Below are 23,180 nucleotides of genomic sequence, written 5' to 3' on the forward strand. Positions count from 1 at the left end.
AAGTCCATGAAGCCAAAGCTATTTTCACGATATCACTAAGACATTATTTTCTTCTATGGTGTTCACAGGCATTAATACTGCAAAAGCAATGGCACCTTAGAAGAATCAAGGCAGTGGCACCAAACTGCACTGGGCTTGGTATGTTCTATCTGGTGATTGGGAGAGGAACACATAAGGCACTTCCGCAACACACCGAAGTACGATGACTGTCTTAGAAAACCATTTAGGCAATTGTGTTCTAAACTGAACTAGCCAATTTTCGAGGAATACTTTTTTTTACCTGAAAGAATAAGTAACAAACCATAGTAAATCAAACTTAGATATTTCTCAAGCATTTTCTTCTTTTCTTTCACTCTCACCTGAGGATATGTCCATTGATTTTTAGAGAGAGAGGAAGGGAGAGAGAGGGAGGGGAAGGAGGGGAGAGAGAAGAGGTAGAAGGAGAGAGAGAGAGACATTGATGTGAGAGAGAAACGACAATCAGTTGCCTCCTGTATGTGCCCTGACCAGGGATTGAACCCATAACCTTTTGGTATATGGGACAATGCTCCAACCAGCTGAGGCACATCGGCTCATTCACTTAAACATGTTCTTCAAAATGGACAGAGACTGCCACTTCAAGGGAAAAACACTGACAGTATTTGTTGTCAATGATAGTATTCAAGCTTCCATGTGAAAATTATAATTTTGGAAATCTTTTAACCACCATGTGAGCTGGATAGCTTTCCAATAGTTAGGCTTCTCTGATAATATCAGTGGTGATATTAATAAATATGATCATCGAAAATTGTATGATGAAATGTGTCCATATTTGGAAGTACTGAATAACTCAGAAAAACAGTATATTTTCACATTACCAGTTTATGATGTTATATAGGTAAAGATTCTTTCAAAGTATAAGATAAACCAATAGAGCCCTGGCTGGTGTGGCTCAGTGGATTGAATGCAGGCCTGTTAACCAAAGGGTCACAGGTTTGGATTCACAGGTCACATGCCTGGGTTGTGGGCCAGGTCCCCAGTAGGGGGTGTGGGAGAGGCACATTCCCCTACTGTTGTTTCTCTCCCCTGATGTTTCTCTCCCTCTTTTCTCCCTCCCTTCCCCTCTCTCCAAAAATAAATAAATAAAATCTTTAAAAAAATAGACCAATAGATCTTACTGTAACTGAGCAATTCCCATAGTATACTTAACCTTTAAAAACTACCACTTTTCAAGTTTTGGAGCAGTATTTTAAGAACATTTACAATTGTCTGTTAAAATACTCTTTCCAACTACATATCTGTGTGATTCTAGATATTTTTCATACATTTCAACCAAAATAACATGTTAAAACAAATTAAATGCAAAAGTAAATATGACTCTTCCTACCTTCTAGTAAGCCAGATATTGAAGAGATTTGTAAAAATGTAGAACAGTGTCGCTTTCTTCATATTTTTTTGTTTTGGAAAATACAGGATATTTTTCCCCACAAAAATATGCTATGTATGTTAATATTTATTTGGCTTAATATTTTAATGAATACATAAATATTTTCTTTAAGTTCCCTTTTAACTTCTAAAATGGTATACATGGAGAGATATAGCCTATACAAACAAAGTTCTTCGGGTTCTTCCTTAGTAATTTTTAAGAGTGTAAAGACATTGTGAGACCAAGAAATTGAAGACTATTGTAAGAGTATACAACCTTATATCGAAAGTACTGCCAGAGTATGACCAAAAGTGAGTCCTTTATTGACTTTACCTGGGCGAGCCACCTCAATCTATAAATCATTTTTTCTCTCAGGCGTATTTCTTACATATAAAACATTGATTGTGATTGTTATCTATGTACTCCCCTTCAGAAATACCAATTATCCACATCAACTCTTTATCATTCTCTGTCAATCATCTCTCTCATCAATTTTATTTACTTTTCTTGTATTTTATTCAGTGGATTTTAAGTTATTGTAATCCTTCTATATTTTATATATCTCTCATTGCAGCTTGTTCTGTTGCCTTTTTACCCTGTATTTTTATCTCCTCATAGCTCTATTTATTTTTTTTTAAGATTTTATTTATTTTTTAGGGAGGGGGAGGGAGGGAAAGAGAGTGGGAGAGAAACATCAATGTGTGATTGCCTCTTGAGGGCCCCCTACTGAGTACCTGGTTGCAACCCAGGCAGGTGCCCAGACTGGGAATTGAAATAGCGACCCTTTGGTTCACAGGCCTGCCCTCAATCCACTGAGCTACACCAGCCAGGGCTCTATTTCTGTTTCATAGAGACAATGTATTTTTCTCTATTGTTCATTCCAAATAGTTTCCCAGTAGTTTCTTCTGGGTTTTACAGGAAAATGTTATTTTGGAGATGTACCTTTCTTCTAAGTCTTTTCTTACTATGTAGTATTATTTGTCTGGCTATAGCTGGATTTTCTCTTTTCCCTCTTCTTTTAAAAATGTTTTTCTTGCCTAATCCTTGAATTAGAAAATTATTTTGAAATTTGTTTTGTTGTAAGGTGACCTTGGTCCTGCTCACTGCCTATAGTGTAGCAATTCCTCCTCTTTCCAAAACTACACTTGGAAGACTCAATGACATGCACTGAGTCCCAGTGTCATTAGGGCTTTTGCCAGGTTCAAATCTATTTTCCAAGGTCATGTTCTCTTTTCTCCACAACCTGATTCTTGTACCTGTGTACCAAGGTAACAATTCATGAGAAACTATAAATCTTGGCTTACCAATTTCCCCCACCTGCCTCTTGTCCAGATCATTAACATGGTAATATTGATCTCTGATGGATATGATCTGATGATTGAGAGCAAGGAGGATTAACAGAGTATTCATGTTGCCTCATAATCCATTACCTTGAGGTGAATTCCAAGCAACTTCTTTTCAATACACTTCAACCAGCCTTGTATTTATAGTCAGCAAAGACTCACTGCCAGATATTGGCAATGGGTTGTCCACTAAGTTTTCAGTATTGGTATGCTTTCCTTTTTTTTTTTTTTTTGTATCTTTACAAATACTGTATTTGAATGTTGGAAGACAACGTAATGGAGACTAAAACAATTGCTGCTTTGACATCATCAGTAACATTAAACCAATCTCTGTGGACCCTATGAAGTAGCCCTATGCATGATTTTTTCTCAGAATACAGAACAAATTTCTTACAGGACAAACAGCATATCTAATTCCACGTTAACGCGGCTGAAGAAGTCCCAATGTAAATGCCAACCAAGTAGACGGTTGTTAAGATTGGGCCCAGGTTTTCAGGATCTTGAATGGTCTACAGAAGATAGCCCCAGGATATAAGAATTACTATTGAGGAAAAGACTCAAATGTCAAGACAGAGAAGGGTACTTAGTGCAAGAAATATGACTAATGACACTCAAGGTCATTCATTCAACAATATTCATTAATAAATATTCATTGAGTAAACATATTATTAGTGCTCAAACCAAGGAAAAGTAGAAATCAATTAGGGTGAAGGAATAAAGTGAATGGGGGGGAGTCTAGAACTTTTGTGGAAGTAAGACTGTGATGGTCAAAGCCTTTTTTTCTCAGGTGCTGGGTTTCCTGATTTTAAAGAAACAGGATCATAAATGGTAGGTAGAAAATATACAGGGGGAGGTTAATAATAGTATAGGTAATGTAGAAGCCAAAGAACTTATATGTATGACCCATGGACATGAACTAAAGGGGGGGAATGTAGGTGGGAGGGGGTGTGCAGGGCGGAGGGGGATAGAGCAGGGAAAATGGGACAACTAATAGCATAATCAATAAAATATATTATTAAAAAATAAAAATAAAGAAAGAAACAGGATCAAGATAGATCCTGAGAAATATTTCAAATGGCATAAAACATACCCTGTGTATGTCTCCATTTGATATCCCACAAATGCTGAATGGATTTGGAACAATTTGTTCAAAGAAAAAAATGGCCTTTTCTTCTAAATCTGAGAAACTCAGCATTAGGTTCTGCCAAAAGGCCTCTGGTCAGCTTCCCAAAGATACTGACTGGCCATTTTCTCTTTGTCCAAAAGTGGGAAGAAACACTGAGGCACATTATATCCCTTAAATAAACATGTCAGGTTATAAGCCTGTCTGCAAGTGATTTTTAGAGAATTTATGTTCCACTTGTGACTGTAACTTAGTAAAAGGCAGTATGAAGGGGAAGATACAGTTGAATCCAAGTCAAGCTCCCTTGGAAAAAATCTCTCATAATTTTTTTATTTACACAAAGGGTAGCTCTGGCTTGGTATTTTCAGAATTGCTCCTAGCTTATTCTCTTGGCTTCTCTGCCACGATTTTGGATGCTGATTTCCATTGTAAACATTGATTTAGGATATGTATAACTTAATGAAAAGAAAGCCAAAGAGGAATAAAAGCTTTAAAGCACATCATTATGCAGATAGTAATGCATTCGCTGCTTCTGCTGCCAACAGAGAAAAAAATAATAGTATATGTAGCAGCAGACAAATTTAGGGTAGACACCAGAGGAAATGGCATTACTAATCGAAGGATGAAAATAATGTATCCTAGGTTTCCTGAGGGAGATCGTAGCTTCCCCAGTAGGTTTTTGAAAGCAATGGTTGACAATGATGTTTCTTGAAATATGTGAATAGAGTTTTGTCCAAAGATAGGAGAAAGTACTTGTTAATTGTCCCCTGCTTGTCCTTTGCCATCAATGATTATAAATCATATATCTGTAATAATTCATTCACCAGGAAAAGGACACTTTCCTTTATTTCTTCTCCCTTAAGCAATAAAATCATTATCCTTTCTGAGTTGAAATCTGCTCCTGGGTTTCTTTATTTTGTCTTGATTTTGCTGTTCATTTATCAAGCTGATGAAATTGTGTATACCCCGTAAGGCCTTTTAGTTGTAACGAAATCCAGAAATCTCCCAATAAACAAACAATCAAAAGAAAGAAAGAAAGAAAAAGTAGGTTTTAGCAGGATGAAATGAAGACAAACTGTTTTGTGCTTGAGTTAAAGGCCAGGCCCACAAAGCATTCCAAAGATACTGTCCAGGAACTTTCCAGGTTCAGAGCAAACATCAAACCTGCATAAAACAATCAGAGATGGGAGCTGTCGCATTTTCTGTCTCCCAAGCACACTGACGAGTCTCCACTGTACTTTCTAGGTACCGCAGTTCTACTATTTGTTCTATTTTCTTTCTCTCTGTAGGAAGGAACTGTGATATATAATGTCTTGATAATGGTAAAATGTTAATAGGAATTATTTCCTCAAGTCCTCTTCTATCCATATATGCCCAAATCCTCCCCTGACAATTTCATAAGTCCTCTTAAATGACCACTTACCCCTGAGCCCTGAACATGCCATGAAGACATTTTGTGTAGTGATGGCTACTTGCATTATTATCTCATTCAAGAGTTCCCTGATGTTCCAGATTTGATTAAGTACCCTTATTATACACTCCACACCTGGTTGCCTTTTTTTTTTTTTTTGCGCCATCTCTTGTTATAAATGCAGATATTTGAGCAAGGTCTATTTCTCACTAGATCCAAAGTTCATGAAGGTGGGAACCTAGTCCAAGTTTATTCTCTATTGCCAACAACTAATACTGTGCCCAACACTTACTAAATATTCAACAAATATTTTAAGTTAATTTATTCATTCATTCATACATTTTGAATGTACAATGGTTCCATTAACACTCAAAAAGGTTACTAATACTTCCTTTTATTACCATATAGTCAAGTTTTCAGTATTAATGTTTTATTTCCCAATTAGCACTTATTTAAAATTCCTTCTACCCAAATCATTTTGCCTCTTTAGGGATGGTTTCTGTTTTTTGTTTCCCCTTCTCTTTTTCATTTCCTTCCACTTTCACCCATATTCCTGGCTCTTTTAGCTTAGAAAGAAGGAAAATTCTCATAGATATATTCTGCCTAGAGACAGGATGGTCTCTCTGGAATCTCACCTATCCAAAAGGTATTCATTTATAGAGGTAATTCATTCAGGTGGGCAAGACTGAGATTTCTTGGAGCCATGATCTCATTTCTAGAATTTTTAGGAAATCCTGCTTGTATTTCACCTTGTTCAGATGCTGATAATTCCATTAGCAGGTGGGATTTGAATTTCACAATCATAGTTATGGCTTTCAATGTAAGTCCTTATCAGAGAAATTGTACTTTTCTCTAAGCGTATTTATCTATTTATCTATTTATTTATTTATTCATTACATTTTCCCTTTATATTTTATTTGTGCAGTATGAAAATAAAGATGGAAGTTTTTAATTTAATCTTTATTATATTTTTTCCATTATCATTTGGTCCCCTTTCCCCTCCCTCCCCACCCCCCAGTAATCACCATACTGTTGTCCATGTCTGAGTCCTTTTTCCTTTTTGCTCACTCCCTCAACCCCCTATCCTCCCCACCAATAGCTGTCATCCTGCTCTCCATCTATGAGTCTGTCCCAATTTTCCTTGTTAGTTCAGTTTGTTCATTAGATCCACATATGAGTGAAATCATATGGTTTTAGTCTTTCTCTGAATGGCTTATTTCACCTAGCATAATGTTCTCCAGGTATGTCCATACTGTTGCAAAGGGTAAAATTTTTCTTTTTTATAGCCAAATAGTACTCCATTGTGTAAGTATCCCACAGTTGTTATATCCACTCATCTATTGATGGACACTTGGGGTGCTTTCACATCCTGGCTATTGTAAATAATGCTGTAATGAATCTAGGGGTGCTTATGATCTTTCAAATTAGTGTTTTGGGTTCCTTTGGATATATTCCCAGAAGTGGCATCACTGAATCAAAAGGCAGATCCATTTTTAATTTTCGGGGGGTATCTCCATACTGCTTTCTACAGTGGCTGCACCAATCTGCATTCCCACCAACAGTGCAAATGGGTTCCCCTTTCTCCACTTGGTGTTTGTTTATTTATTGGTGATAGTCATACTGACAGGTCTTTCCAAAATTTATATGGAACCAAAAAAGAACCTGAACAGCAACAGTGATCCTGAGAAAGAAGAGCAAAGTTGGAAGAATCACACTACCTAATATCAGACTATACTACAAGGCCATAGTAATCAAAACAACCTGGTACTCACAAAAAACAGACACATAGATCAATGGAACAGAATAGACAGCCCAGAAATAAACCCACACATTTACAGTCAATTAATATTTGACAGAGAAATCAAGCACATAAAATGGGCTAAAGCTAGTTTATTTAATAAATGGTGTTGGGAAAATTGAACAGACATGTGCAGAAAAATGAAACTAAACCACCTTCTTACACCACACAAAAGAATAAATTCAAAATAGATCAAAGACTTAAATGTTAGACCCGAAACCATAAAAATCCTAGAAGAAAAACATAGGCAGCAAAATCTTAGACACTGCTTGTAGCAATTTCTTACTGGACATATCTCCCCAGGCAAGGGAAACAAAAGAAAACATAAACAAATAGGACTACATCAAACCAAAATGTTCTTGCACTGCAAAGGAAATCATCAACAAAATTAAAAGACATCCCACAGAATGTGAGAACATATTTGCTGATACATGTGATAAGAGGTTAATATAAAAAAATTTATGAAGTACTTACAAAACTCAATCCCTTCCCCTCCCCCAAAAAACAATTAAAGAATGGGCAAAGGACCTGAATAGACACTTTTCCAAAAAGGACATGTAGATGGCCAATAGACATATGAAAAGATACTCAACTTTGCTAATCATCAGTAAAATGCAAATTAGAACCACAATGAGAGACTATCCAAGAGTGTTTTAGAACTATAAATGCTGGAGCTCCTCCCAGCACTACTGAAACAGGATCTTAGTTTTAACAGGATCCTCAGATGACTTGTGTATACATTAGAGTTTAAAAAACACTGGTTTAAAGTGCATATAATCAAATAAGAATGTTAATGGCTTATTAAGGGAGTATTTATTATCTGGTCCTCAATGTCCATTGAGAGACGCTTCTCCATCTCTTCTTACATTATTTGAACCAGAGAGAGAATACAAAGTCTAAAATGAAAATGTCCTTACTTGGCAAACCTAAAGAATCTTATGTAAAAAGTTGTTGATTCTCATCTCAAAATAATTTCACTTGAGAATCAGTAGGGCACTTGGAAGGAAGAGCAGAGGATAACAGTGCTTACAAAAATAATTATAAATAATACCTATGTTCACCTGTGACAAGCAAATTAAGAAAGCAGTAGAGTTAACTGGGTGAAAATCTTTGCCATATTGCATACAAGCATTGGTAATTGGAGCATTTGTCAGCACTAAGCTATTTATATTGATTTTTCTACTTTTGCAAACTGGAAGTTTGGGATGCAGAATGAAGAAATAATTGTAAGCAGGATCTCTTTGGATGAAAAAAAAAGAACATTTCTGGTCAAACTAAGAAAGCAATCCTCAATAATTTTTGACACTTGTTTAGACAGAAAGCAAGGCTGAATTCAAGGGAGGTTTTAGAACCCTGGGAATTTGCTGGTTTGCTTAAACACTTCACACATCATTCAAGGAAAATCAGACATGCCATGTATGCAGATAGCCTTAAGGACTTCCTTCCAGGTTAAAGAATTTATGGGAATGAAGTTTAAGTTATTCATCCTCCTTACCATATGAGAGTGCCTCACTTTGCACCAGGTGTTCTTGAAACTAATCAGAAACTTCCTTATATTAAAGGAGGAAAATTGGAATATGGCTTGGGTTTAAACCTGTAATGAGGCATTCCACTCTGGGTGATCTCATGTAGTCAAAGCCATTATCGCCCCAGGGAGGCAGTGTGTGGGAAGCCCTGCCTCCACGGACATTCTGCAGAGTGTGGGTCAGCCTTCTTCCTCCCTGCTCAGAATTGCTGGGAAGTGTGGTCTCTGGGGCTTTGGGGGAGATCTTGCCTGAAGGTGAACCATCTCACTAAACTTAGTGAGGCACACTTACCACTCACTCCACCTGCTACATCTTTTTTCTATCTAGTTAGTACGGTGCAAGAAAAAGTTAGGTCTTTGATCCCTAGATGTCAGGCCAACAGTCATGTGGTGAGAGGCACCTGGTTAGAACTGGAAAAGCACAGGTGAAGGAAGCAAGTGACTCTGGGTTCAAATTGTTGCTGTATTATATTAGCTCTTTGCTCTACTGCATGCCTGGCAACAACCCTAACATCTGCTCGGTACCCAGGGAATTTGGGACACAGAGCCCTCTCTTATAAGTGAATATCTCCCAGGCATATTGCTCATGCCTCGGTATTCCAGTCACCTGTAGCTCTTTCCCAGGTTTGATCAAGAAAGCTTCTCCAGCCCTTTCTACCCCATAGTTATAGGGAGCGAGGCAGGATGGCTGGTGATAAAGAACAAATTCTGGACCTACTCTGCGTGGATTTAAATCCTGATTTTGCAACTTAATAGCTGGGAAAGTGACTTAATTTCTCAGTGCCACAGTTTCCTCAATAGAGACATAATTATTACTATTTTAATGGGCTACTGTGAGGACTAAATGGTTAACATATAAAAAGCACTTAGAATAGTGACTGTCAAATAAAAGAGGGATATATATATTTCTGATTATTATGTTCATTAAAAATAGGCTCCCCAATAAATATCTTGACTTATAGTAAAATTCATTTTTGCAGGTTTTTTATTGAAGTCCCTGCTTTTAAAGAGTTTGGTTAATACTTTTACTTGATAATTATTATATATTGATTATAAAAATTAGGAAAATACACACTTGCCATTTTAATGTACTTGCTTTCAAGTTTTTTCCTCTGAACATCTTTTGATCCATTATGTTAAGGCTACATATATGTTCTTTTTATACATACATATGTATGTATAAATATATATTAAAATACATATGTATAAATATGTATTAAAATACATGTATATATTTATAAAATATATATACACATCCATATTTATTTAATCTATCATACATATGCATTTGTATATTATATATTCATTATTTATATCTGTTAATATAGACTATACATTATATTATGCACATTTTTGTGATATTAGATACATATATTTATATAATTTAACTTGTATATAATTCAATATATTCAATTATATCAAAGTATATATTTATATTACAAATATATACTTTTTAATAAAAATAAGATTATAAAAATAAATTTACATATGCTCTTTTCAATAAACATAATATCAAAAATAGATCCCTATGTCAGTAAATATTCTTTGAAAATGTGATTTTTAATGGTTATGTAGTGTCACATTCTAGGGACAACACAATACATATTATATGAGTACTACATTTGCATACATCCTGATTTCTATCTTTGTCTTGCTTTTTGCTTATTTCCAATTATTCTTCAGAAACAACAATGCTTTCATGAACGGTCTTGTACGTACATTTTTATGCACTGCTGCTGTTTTCAGCCAAGACGGAAAAACAGATCAGATTTACACTCCCACGTCAAAAGACTAAAACAGTAAGAGAAAATATGAAACAATGGTCTCAGACATTGAACAATAGGCAGCTTAGGACAGTAATCCCTGAGAGAGGGAAACAAAGGAGAGAAATCCCACAATTGCCCCCAATTTATTACCTGGAAAGAGATAACAGACCACATCCCAGGAAGGGAGAATCCAGGCAAAGGTCAGTGGTTTATCTAGGGTTGTAGAGATGGTTTTGGGACTTCAAGAAATCTAAGGTGGCAGAAGAAGAGTGACAAATCTAAAGTGTCAAAGAAGAGAGAGCTGCACTATTAGATTGGTTATTTGAAAGAATATCGCAGAGATCTGCAGAGGAATCCCACTCTTTCTCCTCCCAGCACATGTCTGTGAGGAAACTCTCTGAGCCAAAGGAACAGATGAAATACCCATGCAATTCATACAGGGTCAGGAAGTGTCTAAGTTCCCAACAATGACTGGTAAAATCTCATGTAATCTGGGGTATCAGGAAGAGTGCTCACAAGGCAATCACCTCAATTGTGGGGCAAAATTAGCCATAGACTAAAGGCTGCTCTGGCTCCACCTAATAAAGCCTAAAAGCAAAGACCAGAAAGGACAAAATGTTTCCAAGGAACTTACTTACACCACCTGGTAGTATTTACTCATAAGTGAAATCAGGAAAAAGTCCCCAAGGAATGCAGTACATCATCACAAAAGTGCCACACTGCACCTAAGAAATGTTTAGAAGAAGACAAGCCCACCCTGTTGAAGAAGAAGGGATATTCTGGTCTATTAATAGTCATCATTCATTCATTCAGGTGCATAATGAGCACCTACTATGTACTATGCATCTCCATGCATTTTAGCACTGATCAGTACAGTCAATCCTTCTCCACACTCCCTTCATAGAGCTAGGACTCAGTCACTGTTCAGGGAACCAGAATATCGCCAATTCTTTTGCACCCACTGGCCAGCCTCTCTGGAATATGCCAGTATGATAAAAAGAAAGCATCTGACGAACATGTCAAATCTAGTTCCTTAAAATATGATCAAACTGCACTTCCTCTGAAGGCTTGATTTGATTTGTGCTAAGACAACAATAGGATGTGCTAGTTAAGACCACGCCGTTATGACACTCGCTGACATTCTATGTCCAAAGTAGGACAGAGTTCTGCTTTTTTCCTGTTCTTGGATCTCACCCTCAATGAATGGACTCTCTGGGATGTGTCGAATTTCTCCCATTTTCTTCATTCCAAAATTGGCTATTAGATGGTTTAAATTTAAGACAATTTTAAAGCAATGATTCCATCAAACTAGAATCTATTTGAGGGAAAGTAATTTCTGGAAAAATCCCAAGCCAGGGGATTTTCTGTCTCAGAAAATTACATACTGAAGCTGCCAATGCAGAATGGAAAGCTTGGCGGCATTAAGTACAACTCTGCCATTGTTCATTTCTGTACCCTGTATGTGATGGAGAGCCACACAGGACAAGGCAAAAGTTACTAGGACTTATACTGTAATTGTCTTAAGACCAGAGAACGAGGCATGTATACTATGTGAAGGACACTTAGTGATGCCTGGCCCATTTTCCCACTTCAGGAACCCAGCACATGCTATGTCTTTGCTCATACTGCTTCCACACTGGAATGCATGCCATTCTCACATCCCTAAATCTACCCAAAATGTTCTTAAAACTCACCTTGTCTAGTAGCTTTTGCTGTCCACTCCAGTCCTCATGGATTTCCCTCTCTGCATGCCTGCAGATTTTAGGACCCTTAAGCATTTAATGAGGTATGGTTTCAAAAAGAGCATTCATTGTTTCCTGAGTGCTTTGACGGAGAGTGCCACATCCAGCATAGTAATGAATTCAATTCAAGGGCCACCTCCCCCCTGAGTAGCAGCCTCCAAGGGGCTCTCAAAAGACCCTGGGCTTGCTTCCTTCTCAGCACCTAGTGCACTGGCACTGTGTTGCAGTCCTTTCAATGCTCTTCTCTCTCAACCACCAAACAAGAGTTCCTTGAGGCCTGAGACCATGGCTAAGATACATTAACATTTCCAGAACATAGTACAAAATAAGTATCCATGGATACTTATGGAATGAGTAGAAGTGAGACAGTGAATTAATGAATGGATTCTGGAAGCTCAGTAACTGCTTGTTGATCACGTCATTGACCCTGGGGCAGGAGAGCAGGAGGATTGTTTTTCTGTGTGCTTAGTGAAAGCTTAAGATAATAAGTAACTTGATCATCCTTAGCAAGCATGCGTTGTAATACAGGAAAGAAGTGAGAAACAAAAGCAACCACTGTCATGTTAAGCTCTGTTAATACCCCAAATATAAGGCCAGTTATACAAGCATTCTACTCTTCATCTTTTAAACAATGAACACAGCCTTTTTCCTATTCTCATTCCTCAGGAATCTCACCTTTACCATGTTAGAGGAAAATTTCATCTTTGAACTCAGTTCATCTGGTAGGTGGAGGCTGGGAATATATCTTGGCACAGACCGATAGCCTTACCTACCACCCCACCATCATTCCCAGCCAAAGATAACACCGCCTTTCTCAGCAGCTAGGGGTAGTCAATAACTAGGTTCTGGCCAATGGGGTATGAGCAGAAGTGAGGCACATGACTTCAGGAAAATTTTCTCAAAAAAGGATGAATGATATCCCCTTACCTTCTGTCCTTTTCCTAGAAGCTGTAACATACAGGAGGGCAGAGCAACAGCATGGAGAGAGACCGCATCCCTGACACTAGGCCACATGTTAGCCCTTGCATAAAGGAGGGACAATTCATTATTTCAGGATCTCTTGTAACAGTGACTTGGCCTATATTTTAACTAGTATTTGTTCTTTGGGTAAGAAGAAGCATCTCAGGGAGTACTGGAGAAGAGATGAAGAAGACACCTTCTTAAAGAGCTTACAATGCAACAGGCCCTGTGCTAGATGACAATCCCAGAAAATACTTGTTATATTTCTCATTTTAGAAATGAGGACACTGATGTTCAACAAAGTCAACTAACTCACACTAGGTCACATGGCCATAAATGGTGGTGCCAGGTCTGCCTGATTACGAAGTTGACACCCTTTCTATTTACAGTAGCAGTAAGAGTAACAGTCATGGTAATAATGGTTGTAATCATAACAGCTAACATTTGTTAAGTGCTTGTTAAGTGTCAAAATCTCTGTTGAGCATCATGCATCAGTAACCTCATTTAATTCTCACAACAACCCTTTGAAATAGATGCTACTACTGCACTGATTTCACAGATGAGAAAAGGAGGCTTAGGGTTACTAATAGTTTTCCCAAAGTCATAAAACTAGTAAGAGGCGGTGTCACAGTTTAAACTGAGGCCTGATGGATTCCAGACCTATAAGTTCCACCCCTTTGCTTGACTATGAGCACATCTTTAGATTAAATTACTTTTCAGTTACACAAGGAATGTCTGGTGCCCAATCTTTGTCTTAGGCTAAAGAGCAGGCCATCCTTCTGAACCCAATGGTCTAACATGCATTTGGTGGCTCCAGTGTGACTGATTTGACCCTACTATAGAGATTCTGAGAGTTAAAAAATCTTTAAAAATTATTCAATGCACAAGAATTATGCAATAATACTCAACTGCCTACCTGCCACTAGTAGTGCACACCTTACTGTCCCAAGCTGTTAATTTATGGACCCAGATCAATGAGTCACTGTACAGAAGCTGAAAGAAATTCATTATAAGTGATCTAAGTGATCATTTAGATGATCTAAATTTAAATGATCTAAATTTAACTCTGCTATATTCTTATTAATAACCTAAGGATATTATTAAAGATGAATGACAACACTTAAACATAAATGAGAGTTCTTTATTATGAATTAGTACATTTTTAGTTGCCATTGTGGACTCACCCCTATGTCAAAAATAAAGCTAGTAAAGCTGTTCTGAAGTCTATAGTTTTGTTTTTATTTTTATTTTAAATCACATATTCTACTCACAAAAGCTTAGGTGTTTCTATCAACAATTCAACCTGGTATTTGTTTCTGAAAATCAGTTGAAAGTAAGGAATAAAAAGCATTTTCAAAAATGATCTGCTTAACAGCAGGACCCATTTGAGCTTGTGTGAGCAGAAGGGACCTTATAAGGGGCAGAAGGTGCCAGAGGTTAGAGCATCATACTTGGGACTTTGGGGCAGGCCACAGAGCCCAAACCACATCTCAGGATCATCCAGCAGTGAACTCTGCCCCAGCCCTGTGCCAGGACTCAGCACATTCAGCTTCAGTGAGGGAAGTACTCTGCTCAGTGGGGATGAGGGAGAGAGCCATCATCTCCTTCAAAGTCAGGTCAGGTGGAGTCTATTTGGTCTGAAGCTGGAAAGTAAGGTAACCATCAGTGATATGTCTCTTGTCTGCCCAGAAATGGGCTCCCCCAAGCAGAGAACATAGGTCCTCACCAAGGTGGGGACTTGAGGTGGAGATTCACCAAGCTCTCCCTGGAGGAGGAGAAAGAAGCCCCTGATTATACAGGGAGCATTTATATATTTATATAAATACATTTATATTATATATATATATATATATATCCTCAAGAATAAGAAAACAAGCAACCAAATTAAAAAAAGGGCATAAGCTCTGGACAGACACCTCAACACAGAGGATACAGAGATGGTAGAGGATGCAAGATGGTGGCAAAGTAAGTGGAAGTAAACACTCATCTCTTCCCAGGACCAAATACAAATGACAACTAAACTATAGAAACATCAATGTGAATAACCAACTGTAATACATCATAGGGGTATCAGAAGAAAAAGAGAGAGAGCAAGGGACAGAGAATCTATCTGAAGAAATAATTGTAGAAAACCTCCTTAATCTAGTGAAGGGGAGAGACACACCTGTCAAAGAAGCACAGAAAGTCCCTATCAGGATGAAGCCAAACAGGCTCGCACCAAGACACAGCATAATTAAAATGGCAAGGATTAAAGGCAAAGCGAGAATCTTAAGACCAGTAAGAGAAAGACAGCTAGTTACCAACAAGGGAGCTCCAATAAAACTGTCAGCTTATTTCTCAACAGAAACACTTCAGGACAAAAGGGACTGGCAGAAAGTATTCAAAGTGATGAAAAGCAAGGACCTACAACAGAGATTACTCTACCCATCAAGACTATCATCTAAAATGGAAGGAGAAATAAAGAGCTTCCCAGACCAAAAAAAAAGGAACTACAGGAGTTCATTACCACCCAACCAGTATTACAAGAACTGTAAAGAGACTTTAACAAGAAGAAAGGAATAAAAGAGAAACATAGTTATAAAAAATAAAATGAGAATAAATGTGTACCTATCCATGATAACTTTAAATGTAAAGGATTAAATATTCCAAAAAAAAAGATAAAGGGAACCTGAATGTATAAGAGAAAAAACCCTACATATAGGAGGGACCCCCCCAAACAGAATTTATTCATAAAAATTGTATATTTATTCTTACATGATTAAACTTCAGTCACCTTCAAAGTACTCTCCATTTGATGCAATACACCTATTGAGACATTATATCCACTGCTTAAAATAGGTTTTGAACTTGTTGATTTTGATGCCTTTTAGTGCTTCTGACATTTTTTGTTTCACCTCTTTCATATCGGCAAAATTTTTCCCTTTGAGAATTTTTTTCAACCAAAGAAACAATAAAAAAATATCACTTGGGGTGAGATTGGGTGAATAGGGAGGGTGGGACACCAGGGTCATCCTGTATTTGGTCAAAAACTCCTGAACACTAAGCACAGTCTGGGCAGGCACACATGTAAATCACCTTTCATGAAAAGGGCAAATGCTTGAAAGAGTCTTCAAAGAAAATTTATGAAGGTGAACACAGCCTCTCACAACAATGCCAGCTCGTACACTGATACAGGTAGATTCCTAGAATACTCACCTAGCAGGGGAAGTGTGTACTACAAGGGGCCTGCCCTCCAGCAGATAATTCTAGTTTATTGGGGTCTCCACAAAAAAAGAGACCCACCTCAGAATGAAAGACACACACAGACTTAAAGTAAAAGTATAGATAAAGATATTTCATGCAAATGGAAATGAAAAAAGCTGGGAAAGCAATACTTATGTCAGACAAAAAGACTTTAAAAACAGAAGCTATCTTCCGGCCAAGATGGAGGCGTAGGTAGACACACTGTGCCTCCTCGCACAACCAAAAGAAGGACAACAACAATTTAAAAACAAAAAAACAACCAGAACTGACAGAAAATCAAACTATATGGAAGTCTGACAACCAAGGAGATAAAGAAGAAACATTCATCCAGACCTGTAGGAGGGGCAGACACAGGCAGCCAGGGCAGAGACGACTCACGGCAAGGTGGCGGCTGGCAGATCCAGTGAGGCTGTGGATTGTGGAGCGGGGTGGGCAAAGCTGCAGCTGGCTGGTGAGGCAGCAGCTGGTGGACCAGGTGACAGACTGCGCAACCCAGAGTCCCAGCGTGGGGAAATAAAGCCTCAAACCACTGATTGAAAACACCCGTGGGGATTGAGGCAGCAGAGGCAGAAACTCACAGCTTCACAGGAGAGTTCGTTGGAGAGACCCACAGGGGCCTAGAATGTACACAAACCCACCCACTCGGGAAGCAGCACCAGAAGGGCCTAATTTGATTGTGGGTAGCGGAGGGAGTGACTAAAAGCCAGCAGAGTGGAGCAAGCACCATTGCTCCCTATCGGACCCTCCCCCACATACAAAGTCACAGCACAGCAACCAGCGTTACCCTGCCCAGGTGAACCTCTAAGGCTCCTCCCCATTATGTAACAGATGTGCCAAGATCAAAAAAAAAAAAAAAAAAAAGTGGCCCAAATGAAAGAACAGATCAAAGCTCCAGAAAAAATACAAGTAAGCTACAAAGAGATAGCCAACTTATCACATGCACAGTTCAAAACACTGGTAATCAGGAAGCTCACAGAATTGGTTGAATTTGGTCACAAATTAGATTTAAAAAAAATGAAGGCTATGCTAAGAGAAACAAAGGAAAATGTACAGGGAACCAATAGTGATGGGAAGGAAACTGGAACTCAAATCACCGGTATGGACCAGAAGGAAGAAAGAAACATCCAACCAGAAAAGAATGAAGAAACAAGAATTCAAAAAAATGAGGAGAGGCTTAGGAACCTCCAGGACATCTTGAAACATTCCAACATCCGAATCATAGGGGTGCCAGAAGAAGAAGAGGAAGAACAAAAAATTGAAAACTTATTTGAACAAATAATGAAGGAGAACTTCTCCAGTCTGGCAAAGGAAATGGACTTCCAGGAAGTCCAGGAAGCTCAGAGAGTCCCAAAGAAGCTGGACCTCAGGAGGAACACACCAAGGCACATCATAATTACATTACCCAAGATTAAGCAGAAGGAGAGAATCTTAGAAACAGCAAGAGAAAAGGGGACAGTTACCTACAAAGGAGTTCCCATAAGACTGTCAGCTGATTTCTCCAAAGAGACCTTACAGGCAAGAAGGGACTGGCAAGAAGTATTCCAAGTCATGAAAGGCAAGGACCTACATACAAGAATACTCTATTCAGCAAAGCTTTCATTTAGAATGAAAGGGAAGATAAAGTCTTCTCAGATAAGGTCAAGTTAAAGGAGTTCATCATCACCAAGCCCTTATTATATGAAATGTTAAAGGGATTATCTAAGAAAAAGAAGATAAAAAGTATGAACAGTAAAGATGACAGCAAACTCACAGTTATTAACAACCACACCTAAAACAAACAAACAAAAATACTAAGCCAACAACCAGAACAGGAACAGAACCACAGAAATGGAGATTACATGGAGGGTTATCAACAGGGGAGTGGGAGGGGGAGAGAGGAGGGAAAGGTACAGAGAATGAGTAGCATAAGTGGTAGGTATAAAATAAACAGGGGGAGGGTAAGAATAGTGGGAAATGTAGAAGCCAAAGAACTTATATGTATGACACATGGACATGAACTATAGGGGGAGAATGTGGGAGGGAGGGGGTGTGCAAGATGGAGTTGAGTGAAGGTGGGGAATGGGGCAACTGTAATAGCATAATCAATAAAAAATATTTTTTAAAAAATGTTTCATCTTGTTGAAAAAGAAACAGAAGCTATAAGAGACAAAGGAGGACATAATAATAAAGGAATCAATCCAACAAGAGGTTATAACCTTCTTAAATATTTATGCACCCAACACGAGAGAACCTAATTACATAAAGCAAATCTTGATGGATATAGAAGGAGAGATTGACAATAATACAGTCATAATAGGGGACTTTAACACCCCATTAACATCAATGGATAGATCTTTCAGGAAGAAAATCAAAAGGAAACAATGGCCTTAATGATATAGTACACCAGAAGGATTGAACTAATATTTTTCAGTACATTTCATTACAAAGCAGCAGAATATTCATTTTTTTCAGGTGTATATAGAACATTTCTTGGATAAGCCACATCATATCTAGCATCTTCTCCAAACACAGTATAAAACTAGAAATGAGTTACAAGAAAAAACTGAAAAATAAACAAACACATGGAGGTGAAATAACATGTTATTTCATTGTTAATATTCACAAATAATGGATGGGTTAACAACGAAATCAGGAAAGAAATAAGAATATACCTTGAGACAATAGCAAAAAGCAGTCATAACAGGGCAATTCATACCCATACAGACCTATTTCATCAAGCAAGAAAAATCTCAAACAATCTAACGTTACACCTAAAGGAACTAGAAAAAAAAAAACAACAAACAAAGCCAAGATGAGTACAATAAAGAAAATAATGAAGATTAGAGATGAAATAAATAAAATAGAATCTCAAACAATACAAAAGTTTAATGAACCAAGAGCTGGTTCTTTAAAATGATAAATAAGATTGATTAATCTTTAAACTGAAAAGAAAAAAAGAAAACAAGATTCCAAATAAATAAAATTAGAAGTGAAAGAAGAGAACTAACAAATTATTGGGAGCTGTCCTGCCTGGGTTCAGGGACTGTAGCCTTATTAACGGACAAAAGGTCCCATGGCTAGGGCTGAGTGAAAAGGCCTTGGGGCCATGAGCCACTAAGGAGACAGGAAATTTCCTCCTGGCAGGGGCTTCACTCATATCCCCTTGCTTGGCCCAGGCAGATAGATGACTGGTTAGGCAATGATGGGTAAGACCCCTCAAGGGAGGGGCAACCTAAGACAGGCACAGTCATGATGGGCCATCAGGGAAGGACTTAGGGGTCTACAGAGAAGGGGCAGAAAGACCCTCACCCTTTGGCTTTGTCATAGATTCAGTCCTCAGTCTTTCTGTAAAAGTCTTCTAATCTCTTGGCTGCTTTGCTCTACCCACATGACTCAGCCTGAAAACGATGCCAGAGGCAGCTGCGGTCTTATACTGGAACAGATGGCTCCTGGAGGCGAATCTGGCCAGAGAAAGAATATACATTGTTTCCTTTGAGACTTGCTCTGCCATGTTGATATGAAACAGACACTTGAGCTAAAGTTGACCCTGACCAGATTCAATCCCTGTATTTCTTCAACTATTATCTGTAAATGATATCAGTTTCTCATGATTGTAGCTTTTTACACATTGGTTGATGGGCTTTACATGCATCCTATGTATCTCTGTGTGAGCTGAACTCAATAAAGATGCAGGGAAGTAGATGTTCAGGACCTTTCTCCTTTGAGAGATTGGTCACCTTTCCTCCCCAAGCAGATTATGTCTTTGTAGATTTATTCTCATCCACAACATCAGGGGAGCTCTGCAGGTGGAGCCCCCCCACAACGACTCACACCACAGAATTACAAAGAATCATAAGGAAATACTACAACTATCTGCCAACCAATTTAACAATTGGGAAGAAATGGATAAATTTCTAGAAACGTTGAATCTTCCAAAACTGAATCAAGAAAAACAGAAAATCTGAACAGACTGATTACAACTAATGAAATTAAAGCAGTAATAAAAAAGCTCCCATAATTCAAAAGTCATGGACAAGATGGCTTCACAGGTGAATTTTACCAAACATTCAAAGAAGAACTAACACTTATACTTCTAAAACTATTCCAAAAAATTCAAGAGGAAGGAAGACTCCCAAGCTCATTTTATGAGGCCAACATTATCCTAATTCTAAAAACAGATAAATACACTACAAAGAAAGAAAATTATAGGCCAATATCCCTAATGAACATAGATGCTTAAATCCTTAATATTAGCAATCCTTTTCCAGCAATACATTAAAAAGATCACATACTATGAGCTAGTGATTTTTATTCCTAAGGGGCAAGGTTGGTATAATATCCCATTTTTTAATCATAAATAGGTGCTATAATAACACCACATAAAAAAGGAAGGATAAAAATTACATGATCATTTCTCAATAAATGCAGAAAAGTATTTGACAAAATCCAGTACCCATTTATGATTAAAAAAACACTCAGAAAAGTGGGAATAAAAGGAACAAACCTCAATATAATAAAAGCCATATATGACAAAGCCATGGCCAATATCATACTCAATGGGGAACAACTAAAGGCATTTTCCTTAAGATCAGAAACAAGACAGAGATGTTTTCTTACACCACTCTTATCCAACATAGTACTAGAACTCCTAGCCACAATATTCAGAAAGAAGAAAAAATAAAAGTCATTCATATCAGACAGGAAGAAGTAAAACTGTCATTATTTGCAGATTAGATGATACTGTATATATAGAGAACCTTAAAATAGGTTTCTTTTTGGGTTCTCTCTCTATATATAGAGAACCTATATACAAAGAAAACCCAAAAATAAACTACTAGAACTGGTTAATGAATTCAGTAAAGTAGTAGGATACAAAATAAATATACAGAAATCAGTTGCATTTTAAAACACCAATAATGAATTATTAGAACAGGAAAATAAGAAATCAACCCCATTTACATTTGCCTCAAAAAAATAGTATCGATGGACTTCTGGTCAAGATGGCAGCATAGGAAGACATAGCCTGCCTCTTTGCACAACCACATCAAAATTACAACTAAAATATAGAACAATCATCACTCAGAACCATCAGAAATCGAGTTGAGTGGAAGTCTGACAACTACAGAATTAAAGAAACCACATCCATCCAGACTGGTAAGAAGGGCACAGACACAGAACAGGCTGGTCTCACACCCACATGCAATGGATGAAAGTTCAGGAGGGATATCTTGGGAGCAAGGAGTCCCAGCCCCACACTAGGCTCCACAGCCCAGGGTTCCAGTGGAAGGAAGATAAGTCCTCCACAACTTCTGGCTGTGAAAACCAGTGGGGATTAAGTCAGTGCTAGAAACTTTTGGAGCCCCAAGCAGCTCCTCTTAAAGAACCCACACATGGAATCACCTACTCAGACTCACTCCCTCTGAGCTCCAGCACTGGGATAACAGCTTGAAAGGCACCAGTGGCATACTGGGAGAAACTGAAGTGTCTGGCATCAAGGTGAGCAAGGCTATTGGACCTTTTCTAAATGCTCCCCCAACAGAGCCACAGAGCCGGCAAGCTGGTGCCATAACTGAGACTCCATCAACCTGGCTAACACTATTTGATCCTAATGGAGATCCCTAGAGACTCTGCCCCACCCAACTTATGGGCCCATCCAAGCTGCTTTTCCAAATGAATAGCTGGTCTTGGCTCATGCTTCAAAACTTCTCAAAAAATCCTCTCAAAAAAGCAGCAGCAGCTGGCCTCAGTGAGCCCCAGGCCCAGCACTAGCAGCAGCCAGCCTAGTATCACAGCTTGGCTTTGGCTGAGGATCTCCAAGCCCAGCACAAGTAGCAGCCATCTCAGATTTCTTTCTTTCCTTCCCCCGCCCCCCTGCAGATTTCTTTATAGCTCAGGCTGGGCGGCCTTGGACAAAACACAGGCAGGGACTGACTTTAGCCTGCACCACTGGAAATAGCACACCTAGTGGACAGTTATAGACCCCATCAGAGTACCACCACCCTGCCCCTGCACAGCTGATCCTCCATGGAGGGCAGAGGTTGGTGGTAAGTGGTCACAGCCAATCCTTGCAGCTGACCAGCCTGGGTAAATCCCTCCCATTGATCTGCCTGTAGCAACCAAAGCTCAACTACAAAAGGAGGGTGTACTCAGCCCACACCAAGGGTGCACCTCAAGTACCCAGCTTGGGTGATAGGGGAGACTGTGTCACTGGACCCTATAGGACATCTACCACATTAGGCCACACTACCAAGGCATGGAGTCAAAGCAGCTCTACCTAATACATAGAAACAAACACAGGGAGGCTGCCAAAATGAGGAGACAAAGAAACATCGCCCAAATGAAAGAACAGATCAAAACTTCAGAAAAAGAGCTAAATGAAATGGAGATAAGTAATCTATCAGAAGCACAGTTCAAAATACTGGTTCTAAGGATGTGTGAGGAACTTAGTGAGGACCTCAACAGCATAAAAAAAGATCCAGTCAGAAATGAAGGATACACTAAATGAAATAAAGAGCAATTTACAGGAAAACAACTGTAGAATGGATGAATCTGAGAATTAAATCAATGATTTGGAACATAAGGAAGCAAAAAACAACAAATCAGAACAACAAGAATTAAAAAGAATCCAAAAAAATGAGGATAGTTTAAGCATCCTCTGGGACAACTTCAAGAGATCCAACATTTGCATCACAGAGTTCCCCAAGGAGAAGAGAAAAACCAAGAAATTGGAAATCAATTTGAAAAAATAATGAAAGAAAAGTTCCCTAATTTGGCGAAGGTAATTGATATTAAGTCCAGGATGCACAGAGAGTCCCAAACAAAGTGGATGCAAAAAGGCCCACTACAAGACACTTCAAAATTAAAGTGTTAAAGATTAAAGATAAA

At 38.3% G+C, this 23,180-nt stretch overlaps 1 pseudogene; it reads right to left on the reverse strand.

Annotated features, from left to right (window-relative positions):
* LOC112302710 (large ribosomal subunit protein uL15-like) overlaps positions 1-16,681 on the reverse strand; it is a 36,579-nt pseudogene extending 19,898 nt beyond the window's left edge.
* Positions 16,682-23,180: the final 6,499 nt, after the last annotated feature.

The sequence above is a fragment of the Desmodus rotundus genome, chromosome 1 (assembly GCF_022682495.2).
Source record: "Desmodus rotundus isolate HL8 chromosome 1, HLdesRot8A.1, whole genome shotgun sequence".
Classification (NCBI taxonomy): Eukaryota; Metazoa; Chordata; class Mammalia; order Chiroptera; family Phyllostomidae; genus Desmodus; species Desmodus rotundus.